Source organism: Felis catus, chromosome B4 (genome assembly GCF_018350175.1).
Source record: "Felis catus isolate Fca126 chromosome B4, F.catus_Fca126_mat1.0, whole genome shotgun sequence".
Taxonomy (NCBI): domain Eukaryota; kingdom Metazoa; phylum Chordata; class Mammalia; order Carnivora; family Felidae; genus Felis; species Felis catus.
This window is the reverse complement of record NC_058374.1, coordinates 74,265,849-74,290,953: the sequence shown is the minus strand read 5'-3', so window position 1 is coordinate 74,290,953 and position 25,105 is coordinate 74,265,849. Positions and strand designations below refer to the sequence as shown.

At 43.8% G+C, this 25,105-nt stretch overlaps 1 long non-coding RNA gene across 4 annotated transcripts; it reads left to right on the top strand.

Moving 5' to 3' along the window:
• The first annotated feature begins 4,823 nt into the window (after nt 1-4,823).
• LOC109501551 lies at nt 4,824-24,746 on the top strand. Of its 4 annotated transcripts, none has more exons than XR_006600683.1 (3): nt 4,841-6,032; nt 7,536-7,924; nt 23,288-24,746. It is a non-coding gene; the product is annotated as an uncharacterized LOC109501551 (long non-coding RNA). The 4 variants fall into 4 exon arrangements; XR_006600682.1 differs by having other exon boundaries at nt 4,844-6,032; nt 7,536-7,624; XR_002159683.3 differs by lacking the exon at nt 23,288-24,746 and having other exon boundaries at nt 4,824-6,032; nt 7,618-8,406.
• The last annotated feature ends 359 nt before the right edge of the window (nt 24,747-25,105 follow it).

Below are 25,105 nucleotides of genomic sequence, written 5' to 3'. Positions count from 1 at the left end.
TATCTTGACCAATACAAAAATTAGTACCAAAAGTGATACATTGCTGAAAAATACACTTAAAATATTGACTTAGCAATCAGTTGGTAGCAATGGGAAAACTGATATCAGAGGCTGGGAAGAAGGCAAAACATTCGGTAAAGGTGTTGCTTTTGATTATCCTGAAGGTGGTTCATTTACCAAACTCATAGTTCAGTGGGGGAGATGTCAGGAAACAGAACCTTAGAACTTATGAGGTTGCTACTGGTTATGTTTGGAAAAGAATTGAAAGAGAGAGAGAGAGAGAGAGAGAGAGAGACTAAGAGAAACAGAACGAGTTGGAGAGGGTTGGGGCAAAAAAGCAAAGGAATAAAGCTCATTTAAGAAGTCCCTCAAAGAGAATATTGATTGTGGTTCCTTGCTCACGGAGATGTCTGGACACAGATAGACAGAGCCTACTGCATTTTTGAGAGAGTTGTAGTGGACTGCCAAAGAAACCGTGAGCTTGTTCTTAAAAGCCAGAGGTCCCAACCTCAATTGCTGGTAGGAAATGGGCTATGAGAGCTGTGTGGCCCTATGGAGGGACTCCTCCAGCCCCCACCCCATGCCCACTTCCGGTTTCATCAGGGAAGGTAATTGAATAGGAAGGACTTCCCAGATGTGGCACCAAGGAGCTCTGAGAACTGCCCCACAGCCCAGAAATGGACCAGGAAGGTTGTGTTTGTACCCATGGTGTGCCGTTTGAACCAGTGTAGGGCAGTTGTCCTGCATTTACCTAATCTGATTCTATCAGAAATTTTGAGACTGGGACCGAAATGTTCCCGTTAATCTGAGAGGCCTTCTTGTTTTGAGGTAATAAGAACTAAGGCTATTGTGGGGGTTGGCCATCTCTCATCCATCAAGCGTGCTGAGAATTCTGTAGAGAAAGCTGATTTTTTTCTTTGGAGAAAAGAAAAAAAAAAGCTTTTTGTGCAGAAGAAGAGATAAGAAACCATATTTATAAGGGGAGGAGAGAAAGAGATAGAGAAATATGATGTGGGTCCTTGGGAGCTTTCTACTCCCCCGGCTACCCCTAGTTCAAGTCCCCAGCTATATTCCCATGGGTTCCAGGAGACACCCCTGTATCATTATAGTCCATCTCCTTTTCTTGTTTAAGTTTGATTGAGTCAGTTTCTAGTTCTTAAAATTAAAAAAAAAAACGTAACAGAGGAAGTTCCCATACCCTATCACTGCAAAACATCTCCAGGAAGGGACCACCCCTTCCTTCCTGCTGCATAGGTTGTGGTCACAGCCATGCCCATGAGATTTCTCAGACTGGTCTGATTTCAAAGTCAGTATGGGGGAAGCTGGAATATTGGCTCATGCTTCCATCCCCACCTACACTGGCCAATTTTAACGATGGCCTCTTAGTAACAACATTGAGAAAACTAAAAATAAAGCATAATGATTCCAATTTTCCTTGGAGGAAACTCTCTTCTTTATTTCCCGTACGCATTTGCCTTCCTGTCCTCTAGAAAGTTAATTTCCTACCATCTCCTTTCTTCCCATCTTGCAACATCTCCCTCCCCTTCCTTCCTCACTGTCACTTGATGACCTTACTTCTTATTCCACTGAGGAAAAAAAAGAAATAGCCAGAAGATGACATTCTTATCCTTCCAGACCAAATCTGCCAGACTGCCATCAACTGCACCCGTGTTCTCTGCCCTCCCTCCAGCGCTATCAGCACTGTCCAAGAGAGCTGTCCTTGATGATAGAGATGTTCCGTACTGTCTCTGTTCAATACACCAGTCCCTTGCCACGTGTGGCCATGGAGAACTTGAAATATGGCTGGTGCAACCTAGGAACTGAACTTTACCTTTTACTTGATTGCAATTAATTTAAATTTAAATAGCCACATGTGGCTAGCAGCTGCTGTGTAGAACAGCACGGGGATAGAGAACTCTTGAGTTCTGCCATGAAGCGAACAAAGAAGTGAATGGGATGGATAGTCACAGAGGGATGGGGTCAGAGCTGCATTTTTTTTTTAATTTTTTTTTCAACGTTTATTTATTTTTGGGGCAGAGAGAGACAGAGCATGAACGGGGAGGGGCAGAGAGAGAGGGAGACACAGAATCAGAACCAGGCTCCAGGCTCTGAGCCATCAGCCCAGAGCCCGACGCGGGGCTCGAACCCACGGACCGCGAGATCGTGACCTGGCTGAAGTCAGACGCTTAACCGACTGCGCCACCCAGGCGCCCCAGAGCTGCATTTTTTAATAAGATGGATAAATAATATTTTTAGCCAAGCTGATGGAAATAATCTAGCAGAGATAGAAAAATAGATGAAGCAGGAGAAAGCAGAGTCAATTATAGAAACAAAGTCGATCCTAGGCAGGAGCAGGTCATTGCCTATGGCGGCACTGTCTCATACGGCAGCTGGTGGTGACCCGTGACTATTTAAATTTACATTAATTCGAACATAATGAGGGGCACTGGGTGGCTCAGTTGATTAAGCATCCGACTTCGGCTCAGGTCATGATCTCGCAGTCCATGAGTTCGAGCCCCGCATCGGGCTCTGTGCTGACAGCTCAGAGCCTGGAGTCTGTTTCAGATTCTGTGTCTCCCTCTCTCTCTGCCCCTCTCCCACTCACGCTCCCTCTCGCTCTCTCTCTCAAAAATAGATAGACTTTCAAAAATTTTTTAAAAAGGACGTAATGACATGTTAAATTTATTTCTCAGTCACACTAGTCACATTTCAAGTAACTACCATATTGGATATAATTTCCATCATCGAAGAAAGTGCTGTTAGAGACTGCTGCTCTACACTTTCTGTCTTCATTTCATATTACATTTCTCTTTCTTGCATTTTTAAAAAAAGTTTTTAAGGTCAGCTTTATCCATGTTCATAGTTTTGAGAGCCAGAAAGCCTTACAATTTGTTTTTTTCATTCCTTTCCCCATTTTCTACTCTCCAAGTAACTACATTCAACTCGTTTAGCTTTTTAAAGAATGTTTGTGTCTCTGATTCTAAATAATTTTCTTGTACTGCTTCTCAATTGTTTTCCAAGGTCTGGGCATTGCTGTGATTTCTTTATGAAACGTATGGATCTAGCCTGCTTACACCTCTCCCCTATGTCACTGCTCAGCAACGTGTGAACACTTCCTGCCCCTAACTCTCAATGGAGTCAAGCAATTTTTATGGTTAGATCAGTATTTAGTGTTTTAACTCTCCAGCAACTTTTAATCACATTGTAAAATCCCAAATCCTTACCCTGATGTGCAAGACCCTCCCTGATCTGTCCCCTGGGCACCTTTTTCACCCTTGTTCACCACACATCGCCCACACTACAACCTTGAAGTGCCTCTGACACGTTTCTATTTCAGGGCTTTCCCACTTACTATTCCCACTGCCTACAATGTTTGACTCACAAGGCTGTCCCCTCAGGCCATTCGACTGTCGCCTCCCCAGACAGACTGTCCCCGGATACCTTACAGGATGGAGGAAACTCTGTCATTCTCTATCCCTTTGTTCTGCTTAATTTTTCTTTTTCTTATGATCTTGAACAATACCTGGCCTTACATTGTTGTGTACCTATTTTTTTATTTGCTCTGTTCTCCACTAAAGTGTACGCTTCATGAGAGCAGGATCTTAGACTTCTGTTTCACTCCAGTGTCCCCAGCACCTAGAACATTGTCTAGCTCATAGTTGGTGCTCAAAAATGACTTGTCCAAATAAGTGATGAGTGAGTGAATTGACGAACTTAACAGTTTAGAAGCTGAGCCCGTTTTGCATTGGCACTGGTGGGAAAAGGGAGTTCTGTTCAGGCAAACCCAGGGAAACAACTCAAATGTTGGTGCACGTCCATTTCCCACGGGCCAGGACGCTGTCCTGAGCAGCTAGAGGGTGGCGTTCTGACACATGATCTTGTTGGCTCCTTAAGATGACCTCTTAGAGGAGCACAGAGCAACTTGTTTCTTGGTTCTTTAAAAATAATCCTGTCCTAGGGGCCCCTGGGTCGCTCAGCCCATTAAGCGTCTGACTTGGGTGCAGATCATGATCTCGCGGTTTGCGAGTTTGAGCCCTGCGACAGGTTCTCTGCTGTCAGCGCAGAGCCTGCTTCTGATCCTCTGTCCCTCTCTCTCACTGCCCCTCTCCACTCCCTCCTCTCTCTCAAAAATAAATAAACATTAAAAAAATAATAATAATCCTGTCTTAATTAGGAGGTAACATGGAAATTCCTTTTTCATCACGGATCATTGGTACTTTGCTAGAAGATCACTTGTGCAGCTACTGCCCATGCAGGTACCAAAGTGTGATAGATGGTGTTCACTTCCTTGCTCTCCACTGGGCAGAATTCAATAACAACATCCTGTCCATCCCTCCCAATAAACCAGAGAATGTATTCAGTGAAGTTAGGACAAGTACCCAGCTGTCCAGAAAGGTAATCCAGCCCCAAGGTTATGGACTTAATAGTTCATAAAATCCCACAGATCCTATAAGTGTACTTAATTATCAAATCTCCTTGGCTAAAATATGCATATAGGTCTTTGTTGACTATATAATTCTAGTGCTCAGTTGGGATACATTCTAAAATCTAGTACATGGGGCACCTGGGTGGCTCAGTCGGTTAAGCAGTCGACTTCAGCTCATGTCATGATCTCACGGTCCGGGAGTTCGAGCCCCGCGTCGGGCTCTGTGCTGACGGCTCAGAGCCTGGAGCCTGTTTCCGATTCTGTGTCTCCCTCTCTCTCTAACCCTCCCCTGCTCATGCTCTGTCTCTCTCTGTCTCAAAAATAAATAAACGTTAAAAAAAATTTAAAAAATATAAATAAAATCTAACACAAAACATATTTCAAAGGTAGCTTCTATTTATTTTTGCAAATGTAATTTTATTTTTCTTACATAAGTAATACTTTTTATTTTTGAAATCTTAGAAACTATAGTTAAACAATCAGAAGAGAACTGAAAATATCTATGATTACCACTGCACCATTGACATTGATTTGTATAACTTCCAGGTCCTTCTGAGAATACGTTTTGATGTAGGCATAACATTATTAAGTAGATAAGCTTCACATTCTTATACTGAGAAGATCCCCTGGAAAATATGGGGGTTAGAAGAAAAAACAAATGCTTTTGGGTAGATACGTTTCAGCAGCATTAATATCAAACTGACTGTTCACAAAAGTTCTGCCACTTGAATATCGCTTTAGCCATTTTTTGCAAAACAATAAAAAAAAAAAGAAAGAAAGAAAGAACGAGAAAAAAGAGAAAGTGTGTGCCGTGTGTGCCAGGCTGCTGTGATGCAAATACCGTCAGTCGACATAAAGTAATGGCCAGAATGAAAACCCCAAACACATATGGCTGGTAGAATATCTGTGGCTAATAATTATTTTTAGGGTTTTTTTTTTTTGAGAGAGAGAGCGCACACACGCATAAATAAAACATTGAAAAATAACAGTAAGTCCTTTTGAACTTACTTTGCTTAAGAAGTAGTGGACCAAAGGGAAGCATTCAAATATCATGTGGATTGAATCTAAACCAAACTCATAGTCCTTGTGAATTTCTGCTCTGAGGATCTGTGAGACTGAAGCAGGGTTTTCCACATTTGCAGAGATAGATGAAGGGTTTCTGGGTCGTGCTGTGAGCGTAACCGGTCATCAGAGGAAGTGGTACAGTCTGTCCGTAGGCTAGAACACACAGAGCGATCTCTACGTGTACTTTGTATCTGGTGCCGCAAAGGCTTTAGGGATATGGGGTGAACAACACAGAAATGCATTCCACCCTCCTTGAGTTCACTGTCTAGTGAGATGACCATTAAACAAACAAGTACTTAGTCCCAAAGGAGAACAAATGACTTCAGTAGTGAATAACTGAAGAGCCAATCTTTGTCTCCAAGCTTCAGATGAAACCTCCCGGAGGATCCAGTGGAATGCCAAAGGTGAAGGAGGAGTTGGTCCCCACCTCAGCCCTTCCCCGGGACTTCTGGCAAGAGGCAACAGAACACCGAAGGCTCAGAGGCAGACATTCACAAAACTATAGGGAGACCTCTGTGGCTAAAGAATAAGTGAAGGAGAGGTAAGTTCTTGGTTTATTCTACTGCTATACACATAAACACCATTATAAATAGGGGTGGTGGATATTTACGAAGAGAATCATCAAACTATGGTGTTAAATCGACAGAATACAAAATTGAGCCCCTTCTTTCTATAATTCTGATCAGCCCTCCTCAGTCTCCCTTCTTTGTTCCCACTTTGAAGGCTGATAAGCTGCATAGTTCTGTCTTTGGTCTTGGTCCTCTTTTGTTCTTATGCTGCACACTCTCCTTGAAGATCCCTGGTGTTTCTCAAACAAGTCCGATAGCCTTTGCCCATCCAGGACACTCCTCCCCTCTGTCTTCTCATGGGTTGCTCTCCCTTCCTTTAGGTTTCTGCTTGGATGTAACCTCTTCAGAGAGACCTTCTGTGATCCCTTACCACTCTCTGTTCCCTTAATGTCCTGTATTTTTCTTGAGAGCACTGATATATCTGGCATTGCATGCTATTGTATTTCTTATTGTGGGTCTCCTTCCCACTCGAATGTAAGTTCCATGGTGCCAGAACCTTCATCTTCTGTTCACTGCTGCGTAAACATTCAGCTACCCATACCATGTTGCTGGTTTAAGTAAACAATAAATATTTGTGGCATGGATAGATTAATGGGTGCATGAATCAAGGATAAAATGCATTTCATGCTGTCAATGGATTGAGCTACTACCCACATGCCCACGACTCCAAAACCCAGACTTCCTGCCTTCTCTCTCTTGAGGGCCAGATCCACTTATCCAGCTTCCTGTGGGACACCTCTGTTGTCATGATCTAGAGGCACTCAGATTAGCATACCCCAAATAGAACTCATCAACCCCAGTAACCTCATCGTGCTCTTCCTCTTGTGCTCCTTTTATGATGTGAATGACTCCACCGTCTGCCCAGTTGCCCAAGCTAGAAGCCTGAGAATCATGTTCCGTTTCTTCCTCTCCCTTATCCTCTGCATTCGGTCACTAAATCCTGCTGATTCTGTCCTTTTGACTTGATTCCATTCCTGTACAGCCCCACTGACAGCATATGATGCACTTGTTTCTCATTTCTTTCCTGAATTATTGCCCCTGACTAGCTGGCCTATCACGAATCTTGTCTCCACCAAATTCATGCTTTGCCATGCCGTAAGGAAAATCTTTCTACGGTACAACTGCAATCATGCTTAACATTCCCCAGCGGCTCCGCTTTGCTATAAGGTAACAGTCAAGCTGCTACGTATGGCGTGCAAAGCCAATCAAAATTCAGCCCCCATCTAAATTCTAGCGCGTGTCTCTCACTAAGTCTCCTTTTGTCTCCATCTTGCCCCGCCACCACCATTCACACGAGCACAATGACGTGCCAGAACTATTTCCAATAAGTATTTCTGGGTCACGTTCTCAAAAAAGTATGTTTTTCTTGGTTTCTTGGTTGACCCTCAAAAGGGAAGGGTCCTTAGAGACAATGTGGCTTACAATGACCTCACTCCCAGCTAAAACCTTTCTGAAAGTCTGCCTCTTTGTGGAAGGCGGAGAGCTACGCCCTCTGAAGGAGCCTGATCAAAAGTGTGAAAGGAAGACCAGTCGTGTTCTCAATTTCTTCATTTCCAGGGAAGAGGTAAGCCTTCAATTTGTAATCAGGGGATCGTCCTGACACCGAGAACTTCTCCATCTCACTGACATGCCTCCGTTGATGCTGGAATTGTTTCCTTAAAGAAACATCATGCCTATCTCTACATGGGTCCACGCAGGTTTCAAGCAGAATAGAGTATTTTATTAGTCTTCATAAATCTAAATGGAATAACCAGGACCCACAAGTAGAAGCTCCAGTCATGCCTATTCATTCCTTGGACTTAATAAAAGGGATACATCCCTGGAAATTCAAGCTGTCCAACAAATGAATGAGCCGTCTGGCAAGGTAACGGGTGCCCCATCATTGAGGATACGCAAACAGAACATAGATATCCACTCCATGGTTATTAGATGTTTCAAAGGAATCTTACATCTGAACAGGTGTTGAGTCAAATGAGCACAGATGTCCCTTCCTTACTCTGATATTCTTATTTGTCTCTGAGTCAAAGGATAATTACACAGTCCTCCATTTTACTTTGGCTGTAGAGACCTAGACTTTGGTTAACAGATGGGAAAACAGACTTCGAAACTAAAAGCCCAGGAATTATTGTGCCTATTTTTGTCAGTTGGTTTTGTATAATCCTGAGATTAAAAAAAAAATACTCCAAAGAAAGTTGTTTGTAGAATGAATTTCATCATAGCGAGTATTGTCACAGTAAAACATTCCCATGGCCAGTATATTGTCAAATCGCAAATGATGAGGCACTGTGATGAACTGATGAACACTTTTCAATGCATTAAATAATTTGGGCCTGTTTTTGAAGTTTACTGGAGTCTGACAAGAACACCTTTTTTTTTTTTTTTTTTTTTTTTTTTACATTCTGTTGGTTGATTCTGTGAAATGAGTGGCTGTTTGATACAGACTTTTAAAGTTCCAGTTTTCAAAATTAAAGATCATAGAGAAGCTTTCAATGAGTTTAAGGATTCAAGCTCGGACAAATTATATATAGTATTCGTTAGGATATACTTAGGGAAAGAGAAACCGTTTAGATATTTCAAACAGAGGGAACTTAATATAAAAATTGGTTCCAAGGGTGGGGGAAAGGCTGGAGGAGCAAGAGGGAAAAAAAAAATCAGGTTACTGAAAAGAGCAACCCCAGGAAAGCAGTTCCTCCCCGAGCCGGGGCCGCTGTGACTCAGGAGTCAGGCGTGGACACCCCAGAGCAGGCCTTGCTGGGAGCTGCCAGACTACTGCTGCAGCCGTGGGACCCCCCTGTCCCCCACCAGGCGCTGGCCCGGCTGCTGTAGCTGCTGCCACTCTTGCTGCTGCCCCTTCCACCCAAACTGACAGCCAAGCTGGGAAGAGAGTCGGTTCTCTACTCTTTGTACCTTCCAGGGTCCCTTGGAGCCTGCATCCAACGGGAAGCAGGGGACAAGGGCCCAGGAAAGCACAGCCGGCAGGATCTCAGCCCCTAACTGTCCAGAGCAGTGCACAGAGGAGCGATTGAGCTAAGGGCACAGGGGCAAAGGTCACTAAAGCTTAGAGGCTGGTGACTGATGTGAAAATGTTGGGGTTCAGAGCAAACGGCTGCTAGGAAAGAATTCTTGGGACACCGTCAGTGCAAAAAGGTGGTTTTATTAAAGTGCAGGGACAGGGCCTGTGGGCAGATAGAGCTGCCCTGGGGTTGTGACAGGTGACTGATTACATACCTTCAAGTTGGGAGGGGGTTAGGGACAGCTAAGTCTCTGAGGAATTTTGGAAGCAAGGTTTCCAGGGCCTTGAGGGAGTTAGCTATTGTTTGGAAAAGGTCATTTATTACTGTTTAGTAAAACCTCCGTCATGAGACCCTTCAGATGTGTATCAGTGGGCCATATACTGGGAGGGTGATTGCTACTATATATCTTGGAGGTAGAGATAAAGGAAGTTCCCAAAGGAATTTCTATATGTTAAAGAAGACTTACAGCGTCCTGGAGATGGGGATAATGTTAAGCCAACATTGCCTTTTGCCCTTAGCAAAGTATTAACATCGAGGTAGCTGAGTTCCTAGAGGAAGGTCACTCTGCCTATATCAAGGACTTGTCATCGGGCTGTAAGTAGTAAGGAAATTTAATTTTTTCTTTTGCCTTCGTTTCCCACATCAGTGACTATTGTCCTAATTTTCTTTTTTTTTTAATTTTTTTTAACGTTTTATTTATTTTTGAGACAGAGAGAGACAGAGCATGAACAGGGGAGGGGCAGAGAGAGGGGGAGACACAGAATGGAAGCAGGCTCCAGGCTCTGAGCCATCAGCCCAGAGCCCGACGCGGGGCTCGAACTCACGGACCGCGAGATCGTGACCTGAGCTGAAGTCGGACGCTCAACCGACTGAGCCACCCAGGCGTCCCGATTGTCCTAATTTTCAAAGAGGGGCTAACAGTGATTTCTGTCAAGAGTAAACCAATTAGAATGGCACCAACCTCTAGCAAGATTCTAGGATAGGTGACTAAGTGATTGTGGGGACTGTTATTTTATTGTGTTTGATACCTCTGGAAACCAGAGAATTGCGAGGGCCAAATCTTAGCAATTCCAAAAATGGAAAATATGGGCCATCTCAGGGTACAAGGGTCTGAGAAACTTGTCTCAAATCCGAAAGCAGACATTCTAGATGAGCATAGAGTCCCCTGGTCCATTAAAGTCCATGCATATGTAACATTTCACAGATGGAGAGGGCTTTTGAGATCTGGCAAGACCACCGAGATCTCCTTTATCTCTGTGACAGTGGCTGGGATTCAGATCACTGAGCGCCTTGTCTGAGGTCACACAGCTGAAGTTGTCGAGGTGGGTGTACAAGTCAGCTTGCTGTCAGTGCTCTACTCCACGCCAGTCCCCACAAAGGATGGAGCACTATGCAGCTAGGTGGCATCTCTGTAAGGGTGATTATTGTCTTTGCTGTTGAGATGGAAGTTTTGCAGGGAATCATCCAAACCCTAGTTCTCCAGCCACTGTGTGACCCATGGCAAGCTTTGGTGAAGCATTGCAGGAGTCGGGAGTGGGGTTAAGACGTGTCCTTGACATCAGGGACATGCCTGGGCAGGCTCGAGCCTGCTGGGTTCCCTTGGTTCCGTATCCTCTTCCTAGTTGGAACTAGAAACTGTGTTTGGAGACTACTGTTTACACTAAAGGTATTGCTTCCTAAATTTATTAAAGTTTGCCTGAATAAATTTAAGCATCACTACTGAAAGTAGCACCTAGTTCACCTCTAGGAAAATTTAATTAAGTCAAAAGGAAATTTGAAAGGAAAAATAGCCCTGCCCACTGTCTTCGTTCATTGGGGCTGCTATGAAAAATACCACTGACCGGGTAGCTTATAAACAACAAAAATGTACTTCTCACCGTTTTGGAGGCTGGAATCTGAGATCAGGGTGCCAGCGTGGACAGATGAGGGCCCTCTTCTGGGTCACGGACTTCTCCTGTGTCCTTGCATGGTGGCAGGGGCTACAGAACTCTGTGAGGTCTGTTTTGTAAGAGCATTAATCCCATTCATGAGGGGTCCAGCCTCATGACCTGAGCACCGCCCAAAGGCCTCACCTCCCAGACCATCACATAAGATGTTAGAATTTCAGCATATGAATTTGGGGAGATGGAGGGGACACAAACGTTCAGACATATGCAAACCTAGCATCCACTTAACTGTCATTCACTAAACTGCCCCTTGTAGACCTGCTTTGTGCCTGGCTCTGACTCTGCCTTTTATATGCATTGCTTAAAGTCCTTAACCACACTTCTAGGGGCCCCTGGGTGACTCAGTCAGTTGAGCGACCAACTTGGGCTCAGGTCATGATCTTGCAGGTTGTGAGTTTGAGTCCCGCCTTGGTCTCTATGCTAACAGCTCGGAGCCTGTGTCTCTCTCGCGATCTGCCTCTCCCCCACTCTCTCTCTCTCTCAAAAATAAACATTAAAAAAAATTTAATAAATTCAAATAAAATCCTTACCACTCTCCTGTGTAGGTGTGATGTAAGGATTACCTGTCCTTTAAGGATAAGAAACAGACTCAGAGGGTTATCACACGCCAGTAGTGGTGAGGTTTGGGGGTGATGGGGGGCGGGTCCGGAGCCGATGGCCAAGAAAGAATTCTTGAAAACGTCTTTGGTGCAAAAAGGTGATTTTTATTAAAGCACGGGGACAGGACTTGTGGGCAGAAAGAGATGCACTGGGGTTGTGAGGAATGGCTGGTTCTACACTATGGAGTTGGGGAGGCAAAGTCAAAATGGAGGCCTCCAGAGGGACTCTGATATGCCAAAGAGGACTCCTAAGATACCTGACGCCTTGTTATTGTCAAGCCAGTAAAGCGTCAACAGTAGGAAGGTAGGGGGTTCCCGGGGAAACTCTATACTCTGCATTTGCCCCAAGTGTCTGCCGATGGGCTGCAGGCCATGAGGCAATTCAGCTTTACCTGCCATTTTCCTCTTGCCTTTGTTTCCCATATCATTAGTGAGGGGTGATGTTCGAGTGTATAGGTTTCTGGAGATCAGGCTATTGACAAGATCACCTTTTTCTCGTAGCTTACTAAGTTATTTGTAAACTGATGGAGACCCATGTCCTGTATGACTGTGGTCTCTATCGGCTGGCCATTTGTTTTCTTTCCTTTGTCCTTGAGGAGCCAGGGGTGCCTGGGGAACATCACACCTATCCCACCTGGGGAGGAGGGGTGCGGCAGCTTGCACTGAGCCCTCAGCCCACCCCACACTGCCTCATCGGTAGAGGAGGAAAGTCTGAGAGCTGAACCGAGTCCCTCTGAGCCCAAAGGGCGTCCTCTTCCCACTCGGATACACCTGGTTTATGTCATTTTTTTTTTCTGGAAAAGTCACAGGAATTGTACCTCAAGGATAGTACTCGAAAATGCATTTGTTAAAGAAATAGAAATCCATTTATAAACACGGGTCGATGTCACGTTCTAATAAAATAAAACGGGCTCTTAGGTGCTTGCAGTGAACTTCTGAAATATTTATGTGGCTCCCAGAGAGAGGTTATTTCGCCACTGATGAGATTCTGGGACTTCATTAACCTTAATAAAATTACGTCTGATTCTTTAAATCAAGCAAGAATAACGTAAAACTGAGGACAACTTCTGGCTTAGAGTAGAACATTGCCCATGGCTGGGGGACATGTCACTGTAATGATACTAAGTATTTGGAAGGGCTGGTGAACATTTGCAATCTGCAGTTAGTGGGAAACCAACCGTAAGGCTAATGTGGTACTGTGCTAGGAATCTATTTTATTGAAGACAAATGATCTCTTTGGGTAGATATTTTAAGAAAGGAGGTTACATTTTTTCTTGTTACATTTATTTCCAAAGTATCCCCACTAACTGCAGCAGAGGTTGGCTATTTCTGTAGAGGAGCAGGGAGTAAACATTTAGGCTTTGCAGATCACATGCCTTTCTGTTGCACCTATTCAACGTTACCACTGTAGTGTGAAAGTACCTCAGACAATAGGGAAAAGAATGAAAATGGCTGTGCTCCAATAAAACTTTATTTACAAAGTGGGAGGCCAGGGAGAGGACTATAGTTTGCCCACCTCTGGACTACAGTGTTAGAAGGCACCATCATAAAAGTTACTTCTACCTATATGCCCAAGAGGCTATCAAACCAAAGAAGCTTAGTGACATTTATTAATTTTTTATGTCACTGTACATACTGGGACATGCAAAGCCAACACAGAATATGACGTTTATGTAATGTGTTACCGTACTTAATTTAAAGGATTTGGATGAAATCTTTGGTGTTAATTTCTCTGCTGTATTTCTTAGTGACTTTGCATAAAAACAAAAGAATCTAGACGCAAGTGATGGAAAGAGGCCAGGATGAGTTTCCAGGTGTTCAGAATCTAACAACTGATGGCAGTGCTAGGTCAATATTCAGTTAGGAGATAATGAGTATCTTTCCAGCTTCCATATTCTGCCATCTCTGAGACTAGAATTGTGCAGGTTAGGGGCGGGCTGATTTCACTTCAATAAGTTATTAGAATTTTCTGTGACCAAAGTATATGCTAACTCTTCTGAAGTGTTAATCAAGATTAAGCAATTTTGGGAGCACCTGGGTGGCTCAGTCGGTTGAGCATCCGACCTCGGCTCAGGTCATGATCTCATGGCTTGTGAGTTCAAGCCCCACGTCGGGCTCTGTGCTGACAGCTCAGAGCCTGGAGCCTGCTTCATATTCTGGGTCTCCCTCTCTCTCTCTCTCTCTGCCCTCTCCCACTCATGCTGTCTCTCTGTCTCTCAAAAATAAATAAAATAAACATTAAAAAAATTTAAAAAAAGATTAAGCAATTTTTCATGAAGTTTCTTGGTTTTCTATGTTTAACCACTGAATGGAAGTATCGTCTTTTAGACAGCCAATAATAACATATTCAATAAGGTTTAGTGACAATAATAAATTAATTCAATTATAGGTCTTTTCCTTAGAGATTTTTTAAGGGTTATGTTTCTTATAAAAAAATGACACTCATTTTACATATTTTTCTTAGTTATGATGGAGAATCTCTATGATAATATGAAAAATTCATTATATCATTCCTTGGAACCTTGGTTATCAATCTCATTACGATGTCATGGCAGGTTAGAGGTTGGAGCTCAACTGTAGGTAAAGAGAAGAGATAACTTTGAAAATGTAAAAATCATTTTGAAATCAAAGTTATTTTCTAATTGAATTTAGTAATAACAGTTTGACTTCATGCAGTGGACTAGCTTTTGCCTGTTCTTTTCCAACTGTGACCTCTTCCGCTCGGCAATATCCAAGGGCAGTAGGAAGGCTGTGGCCATCCTTCACCCTGTGTACTCTGGGATGCAAGGCTCACGTCTTCCACTTCTCCCTGGGTTCCTTGGCCCTCGAGTCAGACTGTCCTTGGAGGTGGCCAAGCCTAGCTCCTCCAAAGGCTTTCCAGACCATGGCTTGAGAATGAATAAGGCTGATGGGCCCTTCTGATCAGCGTCCTGCTTTGCCTCCTATGCCTACGGTGGCCCCTGCTCTCCTGGAGCAAGGGACCAACACTTCTTACAGAATGTGACAGCTTTACTCACTCGGCCCACAGACCCCTTGCCTATCCTGGCTGGTGGGGATGTGTGAAAGTCAGGCGTGTGATCAGTAGGGACAGGGGTCACTTTCCGAGATTGTGGTGATTTCAAGCCTAGAGTTCAAGAGAAGACAGAGTGATCTGGAAGACATGCTGTTCCCTCTTTATGCTATCAAATTCCAAACTGTGAATTTTATATGACCCCCAAATGGAATACTGTTCGCATGTTCTGGAATTCCTTATTCTCCCTATGTGAGACTTGCATTTGTGGCCATTATCAGTGAAGCACAATGATGACTTTGTGACAATCATTGGAAACCAGTAATCACAGGTCACAGGATGCGTGTTCCAGGACCATGCGTAAGTGATATAACAAGGCATTGAATAAGTGCAGAGGTGAGATTCGTATGGTTTCAATATAAACAAGTTCCAAAGGATCGTAACGTTGTGAGTAATAACAACATTGCAACCCTTTGCTGTAGTGGAAAATAAAAAATTATCCAGAAGTGGCACATCCAACAATAAAGAACGTGAGTGATGATTCCTGGGCCTTTGCAGAAAAAGATGGTCCCTGGACACTGGCCAGACTGAATAGTAAATACACCCCCAAAGTATCTCTTCCACTCCTTCCCATTATTCTGCATCTTTATTGATAAATTCCTATACTTTCCAGGGGCCTACACATTTTGTAAAACTATTTAATCAAAGTCCTTAGTTAGACAGGGCCTTGCAAAAAAATTTTCCCTGGGTGCCATATTCCGCACATGGGGTAGCTCTGCTTAGTTGTGACCTTTTCTTTCAGAGTGAATAAGTATTAATTGACTCACTGCATTGTACCGTGTTCTATGACAAATGCTGTGAGGCCACACCTTATCAAAACCTGTAGGATGCAACCACTGCCCTCAAGAGCCATGGTCTTTCTGGCTACACACAATTAAACACATGAAGCGGATCAAGGGAACTAGAAGACCAGACATTAGATGGCACTTATTAAATCTCAAAACATGGCAGAAATGGTTAATGCTTGGGGTTCAGGTAGGGCCAAACTCAGGCTGGGCTGGTATCTTCAGGAAGGCTGGTGGCACACAGGCCCTAGGCCTAGGCTGGGTGTAGAAGACCTCAGAAAGATACAGGCGACAGGTTGGGCAGCGGCAGCAGTGGGAACCCCTTGAGGAGGGAGCCCCACTTCAGGATTCAGACTCGAAGACATTCTGAACTGAGGAAGGCATGGCCCCTGGCCCTGAAGAGCATTTGACTGGCCTGGAGTGGGGGTGGTGAGCTATTAGGAAAACACTGTGAACAGGAGATATTGATAGAACTCCTTTTGGGGTATAAGTCTCTCATCAGAAATATCTTGGTCGGGGGCATCTGGGTGGCCCAGTCGGTTAAGAGTTTGGCTCAGGTCATGATCTCACGGTTTCGTGAGTTAGAGCCTCACGTCCAGCTCCGTGCTGACAGTGTGGGGCCTGCTTAGGATTCTCTCTCTCTCTCTCTGCCTCCCCCCCCCGCCATTTGTGTATGGTTGTGCTCTCTCTCAAGAATAAAAAAATAAACATTAAAAAAAAAAAAAGACATCCTCTTGGTGGTTTCTTCAACACCCATTTCTTGGCATAGACCTAGCCCAACAACCACTCTCTTCCCTGTCTCTCTGTCCACCTTGTTCCTATCCTCCCACCCCCTGCTGGCAGGGTGTGATTTCAGTGCTTTTCTGCCTGCCATGTTCTCTAAGCATGAACGCTGGTTTTTCACCTTGCACTCCTAACCAAGCCTCACGGAGTGCTCATATGATGGCATGAGCCCCAGACGTGACATCAGAAGACCGGTGGCCGAGACTAGGTCCGTCACTTGCTGGCTCTGTGACCTTGGGCAGGTTACTGGATGCCTCTGAACTTCTGTTTCTTTATGCATGGACATGGTGATGCTTTACTACTTACTTTAGAGGGCGTGGTGAGGAGCAAATGACGTTCTTGAGCTTAAGAGAACAGTTTCTAATACTTAAATAGAGCTTACTTGGTGCCAGGCAATCGTCTAAGGGCTTTAAATATACTAAGTGTTTTAATTCTCACAATAACCTTGTGAAGAAGAAACTATTATGATTACATGTGCACTGGGGAAGCTTAGGCACAGAGAGATTAAGTAATTTCCCAAAGATTACCACATTCATTCAGGGTAAGCGCTGGGAGTTAAACCCTGGGGAGTCTGGTTCCAAAATCTATTCCCTTAACAAGCACATTATACTGTTTATCTAATAACAATACGAGAGAACACTTAATTCAAGGCTCACTACTTGTCCGATACTGTACCAAAGGCCCAGTTAATTCATTTAATCCTCACGATAGCCCTTTGAGGTATCTATGAGGCGGGGGCGTTACTAACTGTCGGAAAATGATTTGTAAAAACTTCCACATTTAGGAAGGGAGAGTAGATGAAGCCTTCCCTATTCTTCCCACTGAGTACAACTGAAATCCTGTGCAGTGTATACAAAACAAACACAAGAAGACTTTGAAAGGTGGAGATGAGAAGGCAGATCAACTAGGGACCTTGGAATCAGAGGAGCAGGATGCTTTGAGTTTTCTGTTTTGCCTTCATCTACCCCAGAGCTGGGGCTGAAGAAGCTGGCAGCCTGGAAAGGCCAATGAGTGTAGCCCCCCGAAAGCCCCAACGGAAGCCTGCTCTTGGGAGCCAAGGGAGCAGCCTAACAAGATGGAGACCTTTATCGACAATAGCTGCTCTCCTGCAGCCAAACCCTGCACAGGAATCTGGGAGCCCGCTCTCACCCATGCCAGTGAGGCCCAGAGGGAAGCCTGGACTTCTACCCTTGTGAGGCTTCAACAAGGAGCCCAAACCTCTCTGCCGGGGCTTTCATCCCCCGAAGGTAACGAGGCCCCCTCTGTGTAGTCGTGTCAATGGAGACCAGTTGGGCACCCTGGACTTCCGTCTCCACCCGGAAGTGCTGAGGCGCCTCTCCCCATCCCGACTGGGATGGTGTCAGAGAAGGCCTCATGCAGAATCAGGACTTTCAGCACTGCCCAGCGGTAGTGAGGCCCCCCCGGACATGCCCGCCATGATGTCAGTGGAGACCATAAGAGGAGCGGTAATGAGGCACCCCCTCTTCTGCCCGGCTGGGGCGATATCAGTGGAGGCCCAATCCCCCGCGATCCTCCCATGCCCCGCGAGCTGGGGCATCAACAAAGGCCAAGTGGAAAACCTGAACCTCACCCTCAGCTGGCAGTAATGAAGTTGTCCCCTCATCGTCCCCTGCCAAAGTAGTGTCAGAGGAAGCCAGACAATATGAAGGTTTAAACAAGATTCAGAGTCTCATAACAAACTAGTCCAAATGTCCAAGAAAAAGAAATTGCTCATTATACCAAGGGCAGGGAAGAGCTCAGACTAAATGAAAAAAGACAAGCAATAGATACCAACACCAAGATGACAGAGATGCTGGGATTATCTGACAAAAATTTTAAAGCAGTCATCACAAAAATGTCACAAAAAAGTCTGTGGCTTATTTCACTTAGCATAATGCCCTCTGGGGAGGCCTTCCTTAGGAAGGAGAGTGAAAAGAAGAAAATTAGGTCCACATGTGCTCATTTGCCCTTATTTTTCCCTCTAATATCTTGAAGAAATGTACGTACTTTGACAGTTTTCTGAAATACAGTGTTCCAAGTGTTCCCTGAACGTAACCGTCAGGATTTCTCTAAATCCATTTAAACTAATCTCTTAATAATTTAAAATGTATGTGACCGGGGCATCGGTTTAAAGATATTTCCAGGTTTCTCATGGATTTGCTTTCATTTTCTTGTCAACAACTCATTTGACACAATTTGCCTCTTTCATTCCCTCACACTTCTTTTTCTGATGGTTTCAGCCAAAGGTGGAATTTACCAGGGTTGTACCCCTGAGATTTCCAGTCATAGCGTCATGCTGTTCATCCCTGTGGGTTTTGTCTGTTACCTCTACTAGATGAATTAGTAAGAACTCCTGCATCTTTGAAGAACCTTGGCGACCACGAACAATCTCCTGTTTTCCTTGCCGGTTTTATATCTGTCCTCCACATCTTTCTCAAGCTATAATCTTGCTTTGCCATCCGTTTCTTCTTTATTTCCATCATGGGATTTTGCTGGTAGCCTCCTCCGTCATCACACTGGAAGCACATTATTATTTTTATTTCTTGTCCTTGAGAATAATAAAAAAAAAAAGATAAATATATTTCAACACCGCAGGACACTTTCTTCTTTTTCCAAATTGCCTTAGAACTAATGTTTCACATCAAATGCCTTAAAGAACACAAATCTCAAAATCAATTAAGAGATTTTTTTACCGAAATGAAGGGTGCCGGAATGATTATATAGAATCTTCTTTCCTATTCTCAAGTACTTAGAAAGAAATGCCTTCTAAGCAGGAATGGAAGTCAGACATATTTGGGATTAACATGAGGTCCCCGTGGAATCGTATATCGTGGAGGTCTGCTGTGTCCCGAGAGTCTTGCAATAGATGATTTCAGTTGCCCGACCAGTGCCAGGCATCCACACTGAAGTGTGTTGGGACAGTGTTGGTTGAAGTCTGAGTGCTCTCATCCTTCATTTTTCTGATGAAGCAGCCTCAGCAGTGAAGCAGTCTTGAGTAACCATCATATCTCAGGCTGCGAGACTCTGAGGTATTTATTCATGAGGTTTGATTTTATTCTCCCAGAGCTGGCTGCTGATTCAGAGAGCAAATTCCACTCCACTCAGCCTAAGCATAAAGAACTTATTTTAAGTTCTAGACAGCTTCTGGAATCCTAGGGAAGTTGGGCCTCCTCTGACAGGAAGTGGGAGCTGGAAATCCAAGGAGCGGTCTCCAGATCTCTCTCTCTCCTGCGGTCTCTCATGTGTCTATCTGCTCTCCCTGTGTCTCACTCTTGCTCTCTCTCCTTCTCCCTGTCATTTCATTCTCTTTCACTGTGAACCTGTACCTCAAAATGTCCACCAGCCCCAACATTGCATCATCTCCTTCCTGCCCAACATCCTCCTGTAGCCTAACTCTGTCTCTCAGAGTTCTGATTCCAAATCCCCGAGGAAGAAATTCAGTCTCGACACTGTCTTTTAGAGCCCCGCTGTAAACTTCTAGAAAGCCTATCGATGTGATTTAATCAGTGACTGCCTGGGATCTAGGGCTTTCTCATTGACTCAAGACAGAAGGAGTGCACAAGATTAGATTGTATGAAAAAAGATGGGGCAATTGTTTAAAAAAATTTTTTTGAGAGCACGCAAGTGTGGGAAGGGCAGAGAGGGAGGGGGGACAGAGGATCTGTGCTAACAGCAGCGAATCCAATGTGGGGCTTGAACTCACAAACTGTGAGATCATGACCTGAGCTGAAGTCAGTTGGACTGAACCACCCAGGTGCCCCTGGGAAATTGTTTAAAATACTAGTGTGTTCTCTAAGGACACTTACATTTTTTTTTTTTAGGTTTGTTTATTTATTTTGAGAGAGAGAGATAGATCATGCATGCAATGAGGGAGGGGCAGAGAGAGAGGGACACAGAAAATCCCAAACAGGCTCAACACTCTCAGTGTGAGCCCGACTTGGGGCTCGATCTCACGAAACAGGAGATCATGACCTGAGCTGAAATCAAGAGTCAGGTGCTTAACCGACAGAGCCACCCAGGCGCCCCACTAAGGATACTTGTTTGTTATATTTTGGTAATACCTTTCAATAAGGCTTAATATTTGCTGTACAGGGAGAAGTTTCTTACAATTCAGTCTGAGCCAGACGAGGACCCTTTATTCTCTCTTGCAGTAGAGTCTGTGGGAGCTGCTATGTAATTGAGAGGATTATGGCATTCGGGGGATTGGACTACTGGAAAGAGCAATGGGTTGATAATTGAGAGCCCAAAGATTATGCCTGGGTCCCGACATAATACTAATTTATTAGATTACTAAATACAAATTTATATTTGTAAATACAATTTATATTTAGTATTACTAAAATACTAAATACAAATCAAGTCATTTTCTGGGCCTCTTTTTCTTTCTTTCTTTCTTTCTTTCTTTCTTTCTTTCTTTCTTTTTTCATTTATAAAATGATGGGGCTTGTGTTAATCAGTGATTCTCAAATTTTTGGAGTATGAAAACTTTTCTTAATTTCAAAAAGTTATGGATAACACATGATATGGTGTTGATTTTGTTGCCCAGTGAAATAAATTAAAACAAACAAAAAACCTGTAAACCCTGGTTCCAATACTTGTAATAATTCCAGAACCTCTGGGAGTCCAAATCTCTGGGGTTCCACAGCCTGGAACCCCCGGTGTAGCTGAGTTTGAGGTCCCTCCAGGCTCTGATATTCTTGTATTCAAGTCAAGCAAATATGGGCTCCTTAGAAAAACATTCACTTATTCAAGAGGAAAGCTGACATTCAATACTACCAGATCTGAGAAAAGCACGAGTTTTTGAGAGAGGTGAATTGAGGCAGACTTCAGGGTGTACGAATCTGAGCTGAGAAGATGGGAGGAAGAATCAATACTCGTCGCAGGGGGAGTGGGGTGATATGATGGTGAACAAGGTTCCAGAACGTGGCTCATGCCAGGAAGAGGGTCAGATGCCATGATCACTAACAGAAAGAGGCAGAGGAGAGGCAATCTCACCCCCAAGGCAAGGTGGATTAACTCTTCCGGCCTTAAGTGAATATATTATATATTAGTATATTAAATATAAAATAATATCTTCTTTGTTTTCAATGTTTATTTTTGAGAGACAGCGAGAAACAGCATGAGTGGGAGAGGGGCAGGGAGAGAGGGAGATGCAGAATCCGAAGCAGGCTCCAGGCTCTGAGCTGTCAGCGCAGAGCACGTGGGGCTCGAACTCATGAACTGTGAGATCATGACCTGAGCCGAAGTCAGATGCTTAACTGACTGAGCCACCCAGGCACCCCAATAGAAAATAATATCTTAATGTAATATGATAATATAAGTAATAATATGTACTCATATGTGTCATGTCAATTAATATTCATCTGTAAAAGCACCAGGGCAGTGTATGGTATAGAGTAGGCTGGTCTCCCCGCTCCTCCTTAATCACATCGACAGTTGAAGTGTTAACGAAAGCCTTCTAGTTAGGCTTCTCTAAAGACGAACACCAACTGAGTTGACGTCACGACGTTACTGGCAATGTCTTAGGGTAATGTCTGCAATATATGTACAAGAGAGAGGCTCACGGAAAAATACATTCGTGAAGCGTGCCCCAACACTGTCCCTTTTATGTTTTCAATACTTTGCATGCTTCATATCAAAGAAGAGATTGATTCTGAAAGACATGCTGCCTCACAGCACTCTTCATGAATTTCAAAGGAGATCTGAACTTGACAGTGTACATTTCCCAGAGTTACATACAGATTTGGGTATTAGGTTGAGGATATCAGGTCAAATTTCTACCCAGATAGTCATCTAACTGCAAGGAGAAGCAAGATGGGCAAATAGGGAAAATTCTCGAAAAATCTTTGAAGCTATTAATTCTCAGGGTTTTAAAAAGTTACTAATATTTCAATTCCCATGTTCTAATAAACATTCCCTCTCTCTCTATGCTCCAGCAACCTCAACTGTAGAAACTCTAAGAGGGGCACCTGAGTGCCTCAGTTGGTCGTGTCCGACTCTTGATTTCCTGAAGTCGCGATCTCACAGTTTGTGAGTTCGGGTCCTGTGTTGGGCTCTGTGTTGACAACACGGAGCCTGCTTGAGATTCTTTCTCTCCCTCTCCCTCTGCCTCTCCCCTGCTGTCTCTCTCTCTCTTTCTGTCTCTCTCAAAATAAATAAATATGTTTTTTTAAAAAAACACAAAGTTTCTAAGAAAGTGTTGGTTCAAATAAGAATCAAACCGAAATGTGGTAACATTCCGAGGAGCCATGGGATATAGGAAAAACAGAGCCTCTGAATATTCTATTTCCTTTCTAATATGAATCAAATCATATTACCTCAGCGAAGCGATGAAAAAAATGTTCAGTGAACACTTCCGTGAAAAAAGTTCGTATATTCATCTATCACGAGTGTTGTGTTCTGTTTTCAGAATCAACCGATAGGCAAAATATGTTGGAAGAACAGAGTGTGTTTCAATCTCATCATCGAAAACTGCAAATTGATGCTATGGCTGATAGAAGTTGAAAGTGGAGAGAGGAGGAAGAAGAAAGGAGAGTTCCAGAGGGAGAGAGAGAGAGAGAGAGAGAGAGAGAGAGAGAACAGAGAAAATAATGGGGAAAGCTTATTAAAGAAACAGAAGAAAATTTCCCCCAAATAAAGGGCATGTCTCCAGCCTGAAAGGTCGGACTGATTGTTTAGCTCAGTGAATAAAAAAATATGTCCACCGTAAAGCTACGACACTGTGAAAGTTCGAATCCCCAGGGATGGAGAGAAGATCCCCAGAACTTCCAGACAGAGAAAGAGAAAATCAATGTACATACACAGCATTGGTTATAAGAGTGGCATTGTTTGTAGCTTATAAATCTCGCTACTCACAGAGAGCTTTTCTTCCACTTGAGCTGATACCGTGCTCCTAAAGACCTGTCTTCTAAGTTTTACCTCTGATTGCTTCTCTGACAGTCCTTCTTATTCCCCACCCCCGTTGAAAATATTGCTACAAGTTTCTATCAAATATTCAACGTGACCTCTTCTCCCTTTGACCCATTTCCAGATCTGACACAAGTGTGCACTGGCCTGGATCCGCCTCCTCTTGGTTAAGGAGCCATCTCTACCGTCATCCTCTGTCCTGGGCAGTGGCAAGTGTGGATTTTCTTAGCCCAGGCCAGCTGAGCTCAGACACCAGCGTTATCTGCGGAGACCGACCCCAACCTGCTCTTGGCACGCCGAGATGTTGACAACACCTCTTCTTCTGCTGCTGGAAACAGATACAGTCTGCAAACACCATCACACCATCATGAGAATTCTCTCGGCCTCTTCCCACACCACGGACCCATCCACACAGCATTACCATCAGGCAGGCAAGCTGAGGCAGCAAGAATTTGCTTATGCTGACAGCCGACGCGTGGGTGGGTAGGCACCGTGCCCTAGAAGCAAGCACTATTAAGGCTTAAGGATGCAGGCTTCAATTTATATATTTGTATAAGATCAACCCCCCTCCTTCCTTTGTTCTGTCTCTGCGCTCCCTCATTTCCCTTGAATCTCTTTCATGATGGTGGTACAATAGTACCTACTCCAGGGTGCTGTTAGGCAAGGATTTCTACTTCTTCCCATTAGCAGTTCATTGTTCCGTAGGTTTTAGGTGTTCCTGTGCCCTGCTAGCCTGAGGACACCAGAAACTGTTCCAATGGTGACTTCTACCAGTTAGTGTTTACTACATAACAAATTGCCCCTTGATGGCTTAAAATAACAACCAGTTTTTAGCTCACAACTCTGCCGTTTGGCCATTTGGACTGAGTGCATGTAGATAGTTCTGGCTGGGGATTCGCTGGTTGAAGGGCCTCAGTTGAAACGGCTTATCTCTACTTTGCACGGTTTCTCATCTTCCAGCAGGCTATCTCAGAATGGTCACCTGGTGACTGCAGTTTTCCAAGAACAAAACATCGGAAGTTGCAAGGCCTCTTCCCCCACCCCTAGTTTTGTTGAGAAATAATTGGCATATATCATTATATAAGTTCAAGGTGTAGCACATGATGGTTTAACTTGCATATGTCATGAAATGAGCACCACAATAGGTTTAGTTAATATCCATCTTCTCATATAGATACAATAAAAAGAAAAAAATTCTGACGACGAGTGTTCTTAGGATTTACCGTCTTAACGATTTTCCTAGATATCATCCAGCAGCGTAGCTAAAGTCATCATGTACATTACATCCCTAGTGCTTACCTATCTTACTACTGGAGGTTTGTACCTTCTGACCACCAATTCCCTCTCCCTTCCCTCTTGCCTCAAGCAGCTACAAGGCTTTTTCCATATCTCTTTTCTTACGAGTTTGATTTTTTAAAATTTTTCATTAGAGTCTACGTATAAGTGAGATCATACAGGATTTGTCTATCTCTGACTTATTTCACTTAGCATAATTTCTTCAAAGTCCATCCGTGTGTTGTAGATGATAAGACTTCCTTTTTTATGGCTTACTAACCTTCCATTTTACACACACACACACACACACACACGTATGCGTGTGGGCCACCTCTTCTTTATCCATTCATCCGTCAGTGGACACTTAGGTTATTTCCAAGTCTTGGCTATTGCAAATAATGCTGCTAGGAACATGTCGATGCAGATATAGTTTCAAGTTAGTGTTTTCATTTCCTTTGGATATATTCCCAGAAGTGGAATTGCTGGATCATACAGTAGGTCTATTTTTAATTTTTTGAGGAAACTCCATACTGATTTCCATAGTAGTTGCACCAATTTCCAATTCCACCAACAGTGCACAAGGGTTCCCTTTTCTCCACACCCTCACCAGCACTTGCTAGCTCTTGTCTTTTTGATGATGGGCATTCCATCAGGCATGAGGTAATGA